The sequence below is a fragment of the Sarcophilus harrisii genome, chromosome 1 (assembly GCF_902635505.1).
Source record: "Sarcophilus harrisii chromosome 1, mSarHar1.11, whole genome shotgun sequence".
Lineage (NCBI taxonomy): Eukaryota > Metazoa > Chordata > Mammalia > Dasyuromorphia > Dasyuridae > Sarcophilus > Sarcophilus harrisii.
The window spans coordinates 606449582-606461749 of NC_045426.1; the positions used below are offsets into that span (position 1 = coordinate 606449582).

The window sequence follows — 12168 nt, forward strand, 5'->3', positions numbered from 1 at the left end:
TGGGTAAATATTATTTATATATTATTGTTGATCAAATGGATACTGATGACAATTGATCTGAGATGTTTCTGGTGAAAATATGTTTTCCCCTGTCTGTTATAAGAACACATTTTCAATTTTTACTTTAGTCAGTCATCACAGGACTTCATAAATTACTTTATTATCTTGAGTGCTGACAGATCCACCTTGGCAGGCTCACTTCAGAGGAGGGTTGGTATGAACTATGATATTTCTGAGTAGTTCTCCCACAATTCAAGGTTGAAATCAATTCAGGAACCCTTTCTCTCAGGAATGTACCTACCTCTTTATGGAGATGGCTATTCATCTTCTTTTCGAAAAGGAAAACTTTTTAGACTGCCTCTCAAAGGGGAGGGGCATGGTCTGGAGAAATGAACACTGGACCTGGACTTGGGAAATCAGAATAAGAGGCAGTGTGGTATAATGGTAAGGATGTCTGAATTTGAATCCTAGCTTGACACTAACTAGCAGTGTGATTTTAGATAAGACAGAGACCTCTTTGGGTATCAGTGTCTATTTCTGTAACTAGAATGGCCTAGACTAGTCTCTTCATGTGGTCTCTTTCAGCTCTTGATCCTAAAACGGGTAAATTAATTGCTAAGTGGATACTGATGTCCAAATTTGGTATAGAACATAATCCTTCTACTGGGTAAAAATCGTTATACCTCTTCCTTAATCCCTCATATCCCCAGTTTCTTCAAAGCTACCCTCTAGCTTTTTGAAAAGATTTTTTTGTTCAGTTGTGCCTGACTCTTTGTGACCTCATTGGGAGTTTTCTTGACATTTCTTTCTCCAGCACATTTCACAAATAAGAAACTGAGGCAAACAAGTTAAATGATTTACTCAGGGTCACACAGCTAATAAGAATCTGAGACCAGATTTGAATTCAGAAAGATGTCTTCCTCACTCCAGGCTGGGTATTCTACTCACTTTGCCACCTGCTTTCATAATGAAAAATGCTTTGAAAGGGTTCTATGACATAACTGACATAGAAAATTGTAGAGAGCCACAGAGAGTGGGGAACTCTGGGAGAGGAATAAGACCCTTTAGACCAGGTAAAGGAACCCTGCTGACGGGTCTGGTTTGGCTTCCCATTCCCTCTAGGTGCATCTCAGCCTTCCTAAGAAGTGAGGGGGTGTGACAACCTGTGTTGTAATTAAAGCAGTTATATTAAAGTGGCAAGGAAACATACGTACATAATAGCAAGTTGTTTATGTGGTCCTGCATGTGCAGTATCCTATAGGTAGCATAGTGTGCTGTAGTTATGCAAGTGTATTAGGGTATAAGGCTGATAAAATTTTGAATTAACAGAGTCCTGTTTGACTGTCTTCATGAGTGTCACCTCTTTCCTCCTCACTCATGATCAGGATTTGGGCTGGTACCAAAATCCTCTAGTGAACAGGTCCAGACAGAAAATGCATAAAGTGGTATGTAAATATAAAATGGTATTGTCATCTGCATGCAAAATATTCTACACTTAGTCGTGCCTATCAATATTATTGTCACTTCCTGAAGATCAATCAATGAGTAACTGCTGAATATAGTCAGGTATAGAGATTGGTTCTTAGAGAAATATGACAAAAGAACTGAAGCTCTCAGTTCTCAGACTCAATTCACATATTTCTTTACAGTCTGAGAAATGTGCAAGGAACTGAAGAGAAAAGAAAGAGAAAACAGTTCTAGCTCCTAAAAATGCTTGTTTCTAGCTGAGTGTAGGTAAGCTCATAGCCAGGGAAAGCTATAGCAGTGCAAGATTCTCTTCTGGAGGTTTCTTCTTACTTTTGAAACCTTTGTTTATACTTGGCCTATAGCAAATTGTTAATAAATTTCTTTTCTTCATACCTTCCTCCCTTCCTCCCTTCCTCTCTCCTTCCTTCCTTCCTCCCTCCCTTCCTCTTTTTCCCTCCCTCCCTCCCTCCTTCCCTCCTTCCCTTCCTTTTTCCCTCCCTCCCTCCTTCCTTCCTTCCTTCCTCCTCTTCTTTCTTCCCTTCCTCCCTCCCTCTTTCCCTCCCTCCCTCCTTTTTCCCTTCTCTCCCTCTTTCTCTCTTTCCTCCCTCCTTCCTTCCCTCCCTCCCTCCCTTCCCTCCCCTTCTTCTCCTCCCTTCCTCCTTCCATCCCTCTCTCCCTTCCTTCCTTCCTTCCCTCCCTCCCTCTCTTCTCTCCCTCCCTCTCTTTTCCCTCCCTCCTTCCTTCCTTCCTTCCTTCCTTCCTTCCTTCCTTCCTTCTTCTTCCTTCCTTCCTTCCTTCCTTCCTTCCTTCCTTTTTTCCTTTTCCTTCTTTCTCTTTTTCTTTCTTTCCCAAAGAACTTTAATCTCTCCTGTTAAAAACAATGGTGACTACTATAATAATATTACATAGGAAAGGTTGTCTTTATGAGGCTGTGTTATTGCACCAGATTTTAAATTTTTGCAATATATTTACCTAGGGAAAAACTCCTAACCTAAGGCTAATATATATATACATATACATATACATAATATAAATAAATAGACCTTTTATATAAATAAATAAACCTTATATGTATATAAATGTATATAATAAACCACACACACACACCTTAAATAAATAAACCTTAATTGGAATTACATAGGAGACTTAAACCCATATACTCTTGCGTAGTGTCACAAGCCTTTAATAGAAAATAACCCAATGGTAGTTCATTGAGGGAGAAAAGGGAAATCTAGATTAATGAAAAGTTAGAAAAACATACTTTTTTTTTTTAAAAGAAGGAATCACTTTCTAAACAACTGTGCTTATGCAGTTTTTTTTTTATTTTAGAATTTTTTCTATGCTATTTGAAAATAATATATCATATGTGTTTTCAGGGCATGTGCTAAGGAGGTATGGAGAATAAACAGACTCTGTTGCTGTTTTTCAGAGATTATGATTTCCTTAGGGAGAAGAGACCAAAAGAGATACATAGTATTATTAGATTTAGAGCTGGAGGGAACCTTAAACTATTTAGTACAGATAATTACCTTATTTTACTGATAAGAAAACTGAGGCCCAGAGAGGTGAACTAAGTTACTCAAATTTCCAGAGCTAATTAATAACAGACCTAGGACTAGAACCCAGTGGCATAATACCCTTGCTTCTATTTCATATTTCCTCTACACGCTTTAGAAGAAATAATCTTACAAAGTGTAATAAATGAGTTTTTTGTGGTTGTCTGAGAATGGAGTAGAATGAGGAAGACTGGCCAGGGGAGGGAATAATTAGAAAGATAGAATTTACCTGGAGTTGAGAAACAGAAAAGGGTGTCACTGTCTATAATCTGTTGACTATGGGTTGTAACTAAAAGTTTGGTTTGTGTAATGAATTCATCACTTCTGCCAGTAAGGCACCCCCAACCAAAGTTCAACCAACTTCATCTGAAGATGGTACTGGAGAGCAGTAATGGGCAAACTGTCTGCTAGAGAGAATAACTATAGTTATAGCAATTTCCAAACCACAAAACTAGATACCATGCTTTACAGTGTCTTCTTTCAATATAAACAAATACAAAGAGGGCATAAAGTATGTGAGAGTGAGGTGGAAAGGTATTTCCACCATCATTATCCCAGCATAACCCTCATTAATACTTATCTAGACTATTACAATAACTCCCTCACGAGACTTAGGACCAAAGATAGAAGGAACCTGGAGATGATTAAGTTCAACCCTCTCGTTTTATAGATAAGGAACAGATCCATGTTAAAAGTGATTTGCCAAGGCAGCAACTGGCACACAAATGAGAAAAGTCTGGATTTGAATTCGTTTCTATTCCAAATTCATCATTCTTTGCATTGTGCAAGAGTGCTGACAAATTGTTTACTAGTCCATCTATATTCCATACTACTGCCAGAAAAATATTTCTTATTCTTAGATGGGGTCATGTTTCTCCTCTGCCCAGGTATCTTTAGTCCTTCTCTTCTTTTATTTTTCTACTATGTAAAGTTACATTTTCTTTGCCTAGCCCTAAAGGAACTCAATAATCTGGTACCTTTCCAACTTTATTACCAATTACTGTCCTCCATTAATTTCATGTTCTAATTATAATATACTTCTGTGCCATCTATATATGCCCTGATTTCTATCTCTTTGTTCACAGTGTGGCCTCTGCTGGGTCTGTTTCTCTTCTACTTCTTTGGCTGTTGAAATTTTATGCATCATTTGTTGTTGCTGTTAGTGTTGTTGTTCATCCTTTATTCTCAGATATGATCAAATGCCATCTTCTCCTGGAACACTTCTGTGATTGCCCTTAGCTCTTAATGATCATGCCTCATGAACTTCAAAAAGGGCTATAGGCTTGGAAGAGATCTTAGATACCATTTAATCCAATCCCTTGAGTTTATAGATGGGGAAACAGAGGCTTAAAAAGATCAAGTGACTTGTTCCGTATCAGTCAGGCCAACAGAACTTGTATTTGAATCTAAGTTCTCACCTTCAAACATTTTACTATGTGACCCTGGGCAAGTTATTTAACTCCAGTTGTCCTTAAAAAAATAATCTGGGTCCTGTATTCCAAAGTCAACTCATTTACTGCCTTACGTCCCAAATTTATTTAGCAGCTTGTCAATGCTGCTGTCCAATGCAGTTGAACATTAGTTATTGAGAATCTGCAATGTAGTGGCTAGAACAATGGCTGTAAAACCAAGAACTAAATTCAGTCCTGTTTTTGACTCCACTGACTATGTGATGCTGGAAAAATCATCCAACTTCTCACTATTCTCAGAAACTCTCTTAAAACTATAAATTGCATGTGATGATTTAAAGCAATTCCAATAAACTCTCATCCAGAGAGAGAACTATGGAGACTAAATGTGGATCAAAGTATAGTATTTTCAACTTTTTGTTTATTTACTTTTTCATTCTCATGATTTTTTCCCCCTTTTGGTCTGATTTTTCTTGCACAACATGACAAATATGTAAATAAATTTTAAAGGATTGTACACATTTAACCTATATCAGATTGCATCAAGTAGTGTTCAGTAATTGCTGACTAAAATAACAGCAGTTTACATATAGTGTAAAATATCAACAAATCAACAAGAAATTATAAAAATATTTTAGGGCTACTCTCTCTTTTATGTCTTTAATATGGTGGATATTCCTCATGACTGTTTAGTAAATATTCTTGTATCATTATGACTCAAAAGGTAATTCAGGGGTAGAGAGTGGGGTGGGGAATAAAGGAAGTTTTAATATCCTCTGCATTTTTAGAAAACATTTTAACAATTTGAAGATTTTGTGGGGGAAGCCAGGTGACCTAGTTGATAGGATGCCAGGCTTGGAGTGAAAAAGGCTCATCTTTCTGAGTTCAAATCTGACCTCAGAAACTTACCAGCTATATGACCCTGAGCACTTAACCCTGTTTGCCTCAGTTTTCTCATCTGTAAATTGAGCTGGAGAAGGAAATGGCAAACCACTCCAGTGTCTTTGCCAAGAAAACTCCAAATGGGCTTAAGTGGATACAACTTAACAATAATAATTTCACCATGAGACTAACACCTTTTATGTTAGACAGCTGTGTGACCCACATAGAATCTAGTAAGACAATCCACATCTAGATCTAAAGATCTAGAGAAAGTTTCTCTATTATCTGTGTGCCAAAGTTAAATTTCAGCGCTTATTGAAGGCAGATTAATAGACTTGAGTCAACTTTCTTCAAGGTCAAAGATTCAATAATATTTAGGTGGTGAGAAAGATTGCTCTTGCTTTTACCCTTAGGCAGAAGACATTTATGAGGAATAATTTCTGGTGCTTCAGAAAGATTTCAAGCCCTTCCCAAACCTACTCTCTTTCATTCACTCATTTACTGATGCCTGAAATTCCAATCACTCAATAAGTATTTATTAAACAAATAATGTGTACCTACTATTGTGTATAGAACTGAGGTTATTCACAAAGTCGTTATCATCAGATCTGGAAAGAACCTCAGAGATCATCTGGTCTAACCTCTTCTTTGTATAGATAAAGCATTTAAAGCTCTAAATATGAGAAATGAAGTGATGTGCCCCAAAACACAGAAGTAGTTAATCTCTCTTTTTTATGACTTGAAAATAGATGGTGTATTTAAAACAGGATGCCATAATTTATGGTGAAAGATCAAGTGCCTTACATGTCTATTTTTCTCTATAGTTTTTTAAATGGTTTCATAACCCAATATTTGATCATCACTATAACAGTAAGGAGTAGTAAAGAAAAGTATTATTATGATCATTCTACATTTAAGAAAACTAAATTTTCTCAAGGCTTACAATAAGTGATGACATCCTGATTCGAGTTTTCAAGTCAAATATTTTCTATTATCCAGTGTAGCCAGTTGTTAAGTAAACAGGTGACACATTGATGAGGATCTTCCAATACATTATTTTCAAATAGCCAACTTTTTTTTTCATCAAAGTGGTGGCATCTTGATTTTACCTTCAAATTTAGAACATAAGTACAGAAAAACACAATTGGGAGGGACACCAAAGGTCATTCCTCCAATTTAACTATACTTGAATTTGACTTCAATATAATAATTCATGGTCATCCAAATTCCATTTGAGTATTTTCAGTGAAAATGTATGCAAGAGCAAGTAATCCCACATTTTCAGGTTTTTAAATATTCATACACTTTCTTTACATTAAGCCAAATATTGCTTCTCTGCATTTTACCTCATTGGTCCTATTCCACAAGTCTTTTCACTACACTGAAATATAGGTTGTGTGGGTTTGTTATATTGGGATAAAGAAGGGAGTAAGTGATACACAAAATCCAGAAGGACATTACTTATGAAACCAAGAAAATTAAGAGGGTACTATATATAGTACTATATATAGCTACCAACTTATATATATACTATATATATATATATAACTACCAACTTATATATATATATATAATATATATATATATATATAAAACTACTAAACAATGTGCCTATTTTTTCATTTCTTTAAAATTTTTATGAGAATAAGCTACATATGTATCAAGGATATCTTTTTTATTATTTTTATTTTTCCCAATTATATATAAAAACATTTTTGTAATATGTGTCTATTCATTTTTTTATAGATTTCCATAAATAGTTAATCTCAAAACTGGAACAAAACAGATGTGGGAACAGAGATGGAGTTCTTGGATCCTAGATCAGGGTTCTTTTTACTAGATGCTTGTGTATCTATTATGCTACAATGATCCTAAGACAACCAAAGTAATGAGATTTCAGATTTGCTGGAAAGGTCCCTAATGTACTATCAGAAGTGCATTACTTTAGCTTCAAACTTTATTCTTGATAAAAATGTAAATACTCTTGAAGTGGCAGCTAGGTGGTGAAGTGTAAAGAGTTCTGGACTTTAAGTCCAAATCTACCTTCAGAGATTTACTGGCTGTGTGACTTTGGAAAACTTGATCTCTCATAGCCTCAGTTTCCTTAGTCTTGGGGCCTGTGGCAGTATGAGATGTTCAGATTATTTAGATCTGGGAATGTTCTGATAATGATTGAACACATCAGAATTAATGAAATCATCAAGAGAGAAAGAGAATACTTTCTGAGGGGTACCTAGCATATCAGAGAGAAGAATAACAATCTAGCAAAAGAAACTGAAGAATGAATGATCAGGTAGGTGGGTGAATGAAGAGAGATCAGTGTCATGGATTCAAGAGAGTAAGCATTAAGGAGGCGATGGCTGTGTTGGTGTTAGTAATAGGGTCCACAGTTGCAAAAAGAGCAAAGAGTACCAGCAGAATGAAAGAAAGCAACTGAATATAGCAGTTAGATCTCTGTGATTTTGGAAAAAGCAATTTCAGAGGATGAATAAGCCTAGAAACCAGCTTGCAAGGAGTTTTGAAGTGTTATCTTAAGTAATAAACATAGAGTACGGATAGTATTTACCACGAATGGCAGGATCAAATGTAAATTTTATTTTGTTGTGTTTTGTTAAGTTTGTTTTTAGGATGGAACCATGGTCAGATTAGGCAGCTAGATGGGCAGTGGATAGAATGCTGATTCTTGGATCAAGAAGATTCCTCTTCCTAAATTCAAAACTGGCTTCAGATACTTACTAGTTGTGTGACCTAGACAAATCACTTAACCATGTGGCAAACCGCTCTAGTATCCTTGTCAAAAAAACCTCAGATAGGGTTACAATGAGACACATAGGACTGAACAACCAATAGCATGGAGGAAGCCAATGAATGGACCAGGAGAAATGGAAAATGAGAGTGAGTCACTGAAAAGGGAAGTGGAGCGGGACGGGATGAGATCAATGGCACAAGTGGAGCGGTTGATCTTGGCTGCTAGGACACCTTGCTTACCTGGGATTCTAGCAAAGTTATACACTTTGCGACCTTCTCCACTTTTCTTCTGACTAGCCCAGAAAGTGAGCGCTTGTCCATCCCACCTTCCCGATACCCAGATCAAACTCTAAAATACAATCCATGCAAACACCAGATGGCGTCCGGGTACTTTTAAACTGCGACTCGGCTATTGTAGTCGTGGCTTTTCTCCTCGAAAGCTTTGCTCGCAGAATGACCCCGGAGAACTACATTAACTCAAGCGCAGAAGCGAGTCCTAGGGGCCACCTGCCTCCTGCGTGTCCTGTAGCTGTGCACAGGGCTCCAAGACTGAAAGTAACCGAAAGAATTCAGGGCAGTGGTAATAGGGGTGGGGGTGGGTTGTGCAGCTGGGCAGGGAGGGGTTATTAGAGTTGGGGGCGCTGATCTGAGCTGGGGTCAGGCTTGGAGCACTTCTCTCTCTCCGGAAGAGAAGTGAGGGATGTCGGTTAAACTCTAGGGCGTTAGGGAAATCCCTAAATGCCAGGGAAGGTCATATGCAGGAAGATAGAACCTTTGTAAAAAACAGCTCTATTGTAGAAACAGAAGAGCACCGCCGCGGTGCTATTTTCCCAGGGGCCGGGGACATTTATTTACCCATCCTTTTTTTTTTTTTTCTTTTCCCCGGTAGATTACTTGGTATTCACAATTCAACGCCTCCGCCCCGTAAATCTCTGCATCTATTCTATCCTTTGTGTAGGAGTGATTTAGACTTGGCTAGAATATGTGCAGCCTCGCAAAACCGGGACCTATTAACCACTCTTTTCCCAAACACTGAGTGGTATTTAAGCATAGTGGAGAAAAGAGTGAATGGTAGGGAAATGCCACTTGCACCAACAGTTACCCTGGGACCCCTGTTCGCTCTAGTACGAAATAGTGGACCACATTTTTTAATCTTTGAGGGACGCGGGAAAGCCAAGCGGGTGATGTCTTTGTATTCATAGCGCCTTGAATATTTGAGGCACTTAAGTGCTGAGGCTGGATTGAGGAGGTCAGGAGTCTCATTCTTTCCTACCCCCCCACCACTTCCTCGCTCCCAATCTAGTAAGAAGGTTGTATTTCAAATATTACTTTTTAAAAGTGCCTGTGGAGTCTTGGTCCCTGCAGGAGGGCAGAGATTAATTTCTATCCCCATCCCTACCCCTATCCCGTCCCTCTTCCACAGAGAAGCAACCCATTACCTAGCATGAATACTAACCTAGTGGAAAGTCTTAGGGAATTTAGGGTAGTCGGATGGGATAGGAGAGGGTATACTCACAGGATGGGAGGAGGAGAGAGAGAGAAAGAGAGAGACAAAGAGAGAGAGAGAGAGAGACAGAGAGAGACAGAGAGAGAGAGACAGAGAGACAGAGAGAGACAGAGGCGGAAAGAGAGATAGAGAGACAGAGACAGAGAGATAGAGACAGAGACAGAGACAGAGAGACAGACAGAGAGGGAGGGGGGAGAGAGATATTTTGGGAAGCTCTAGCACCTGCGAAAATTTGTCAATTGTAAAATTCTTTATATTCTCGGGCCTCCCTTCAAAGTCCAAAATCTAGTTTTAGAGAAATGTTTGGCTTCTTTAGAGCCCCAAACCTCTGTGTGCTTAAAAGTACACCTTTCTCAATCTACATAACTTGGAGATGGAAAGGGACTAGCCAGCCCGTCACCCAGGAGCAAGGACCACTTCTTGAATTCTCTCTCAGTTCCTGGTTAGATGGAAGCCAGGAAAAAGAAGAGGAAAAAAAGGAGGAGAAGGAGAAAGAGAAAGAGGAAGAGGAGGAGGAGGAGGAAGAGGAGACGGAGGAGGAGGAAGAAGAGGAAGAGAGGAGCGTTGAGGAGGAGGAGGAAGAAGACGAGGAGGCGGAGGAGGAGGAGAAGGAGGAGGAGGAGTGGGGCGTCTGTGCAGAGATGAATGGTGATTTATCCCTCCTCTCTCTCCACCCCACCCCACCCCCACTGCCAAGAGCCCCCTCCCTCCCTTAGCCTTCCGCTCTATAATTGGACGCCTGCTTTTCTTCCTCTTTCTTCTTATCAGACTCAGGTCTCCCAGAAGGAGGGCACAGCTGGAGAGAGACCCTAAAACACCTCCTGGAGGCAGGGAACTGGAGGAGAGAAAGGAAGAAACTAAGAGAAAAAAGGGGAAGGGAGGAGAAATAGAGCAAGTCCTGGGATAGCCCTAGGCAGAGCTCTGTTCTTTTCTAGTCATCAAGAGTTTCCCTCTCCAAATACCTTGCACAGGTCAGTTTTAAGCTTCTTTCTCCTTTATTTCCTAGCCTTCTCTTTGAAAACCTGAGAGTCACCTGTCAACTTCTTAACATCTGCCTTTCCTAGGTGCGGGGCGGGAGCGGTAATTATTGATTTCAAGGAGATATCCATCAGCTTCTATGAGACTGCCTGTATGGAGGGCTGGGGATGGACAGGCTTGAAGGATGGCAGGGGAAGGATGCAGCTGACAGTGCCGTGAGAGAGTCCTCAGTAGTGGCGCTAATTCTGCATGGCTCCCTGTTCGGGCACGCGCGCGCGAACACACACACTCACTCACTCACATTTGCACCTCTTCTCCGGTGCTTGGCCAAGAAGCGGGCGAGAAGAAAGGGGAGGTCTCAGAGACTTGATGCTTAAGGACAGGGACTCGGAGCGGGGCGGTCCTTCCCGGGCTTAGGGCCAGGATAGCTGGATGCCCTGATCCATTTCATCTCTGAAGCGATAGAAAAGCTGCTGCTGAGCCAAGCCTCCAGTGGGGTGAAAGAAGACTGGGAGATGTCTTCCCCAGGGTATGCTGGAGAGCTCTCTGTGCTCTGGCATCCTCTTCCCTTTCCCTCCCCTTTTTATTCTCCTGTAGTATCCCCAGATCCGAAGTATGCTCTTCTTCCCGGACTCCAATAAAGACGTGTACTACTGTGCCTGTATTTAGTGGGGGAAGCAATGTCACTTGCGCAAGAACTGGGTCCGTGGAATAGGGGAAATGAGCGAACGGGAAGTCTCTGGGACTTTTAGGAACTTAGAGGCTCTGGGCTCTAGTTTCTCTTGGCCACTCGGATGATGTGGGTTAATAGTCTTGGCATGCAGCTTGGAACTTGACTCTTCTCTTCGGCTAGGGGGATCTAGGAGTCATGACTTGCTCTGGCTTCCAGCTTGTATGCTTCTCTGATTCTCTTTTGGGCACCGGGTGTAGGGTTTGAGGGAACAGATTCAGTGGTTGGGGATGGACTTACATATGGTTGGGAGACCTCAGCTTAGATTCGGGTAGGTGGGTTAGGGATGAAAAAACAAAACCAAACCTGTTGCTGATATCTGCTGAGGGAAGGGGGTTTAAGTAGTTATTCTTGAACTCTGAAGCCTTTAAAAGTTTCTTCAAAGGGATGACATGAAAGTCAGCCACTGGCCAGGGGCCCTGGATCAACCCAGTCCCAAGAGGCATCTTCTAAAGACCAATTTGCTTTTAAAAAAATGTCATTTGTAATATAAAATGGAATGGGGGGTTGGAATCTCTCAGATGAGGCCCCCTGAGAGGATTATTCCTTTTGTCACTGTGTCAACACATTTCTGCTTTCCGAGGTGGGGAGAGATTAAGGAATCTAAGGGAATTATTTATCTTAGAAAAGTTCATTATTCTGCAGATGCTAATAAATAAAATTAGTTTACCTGTAAACTCCATCTGTTTTGCTGTTGAATTACTAATCATAGACAAGAGAAATGGAGGTGTCAGGACTATATCCCCTGTATTCTTCTCTATCCTGTGATCCTTTTCTTACTTTAGATCTCTTGCTGTGAAGAGAGTTTTCTGTCCTAACTGAGTTGACAAAGTGACTGGGATGAAGGCATATAGTCAAATTCAATAAATTCTTGATGAATGACTGAAGGTC

The 12168-nt window shown here is 40.1% G+C and overlaps 1 protein-coding gene across 2 annotated transcripts in view; it reads left to right on the top strand.

The window, feature by feature from the left end:
- The first annotated feature begins 10298 nt into the window (after positions 1-10298).
- The window catches only part of COL14A1 (collagen type XIV alpha 1 chain), a 249753-nt gene continuing 247883 nt past the window's right edge, over positions 10299-12168 (top strand). The window contains exon 1 of one of the 2 annotated variants that reach the window (XM_031947145.1): positions 10299-10540. The gene's annotated coding sequence lies outside the window, so the exon portion shown is untranslated. The remainder of the gene's footprint in view (positions 10541-12168) is intronic. The other variant, XM_031947146.1, reaches the window with a different exon arrangement.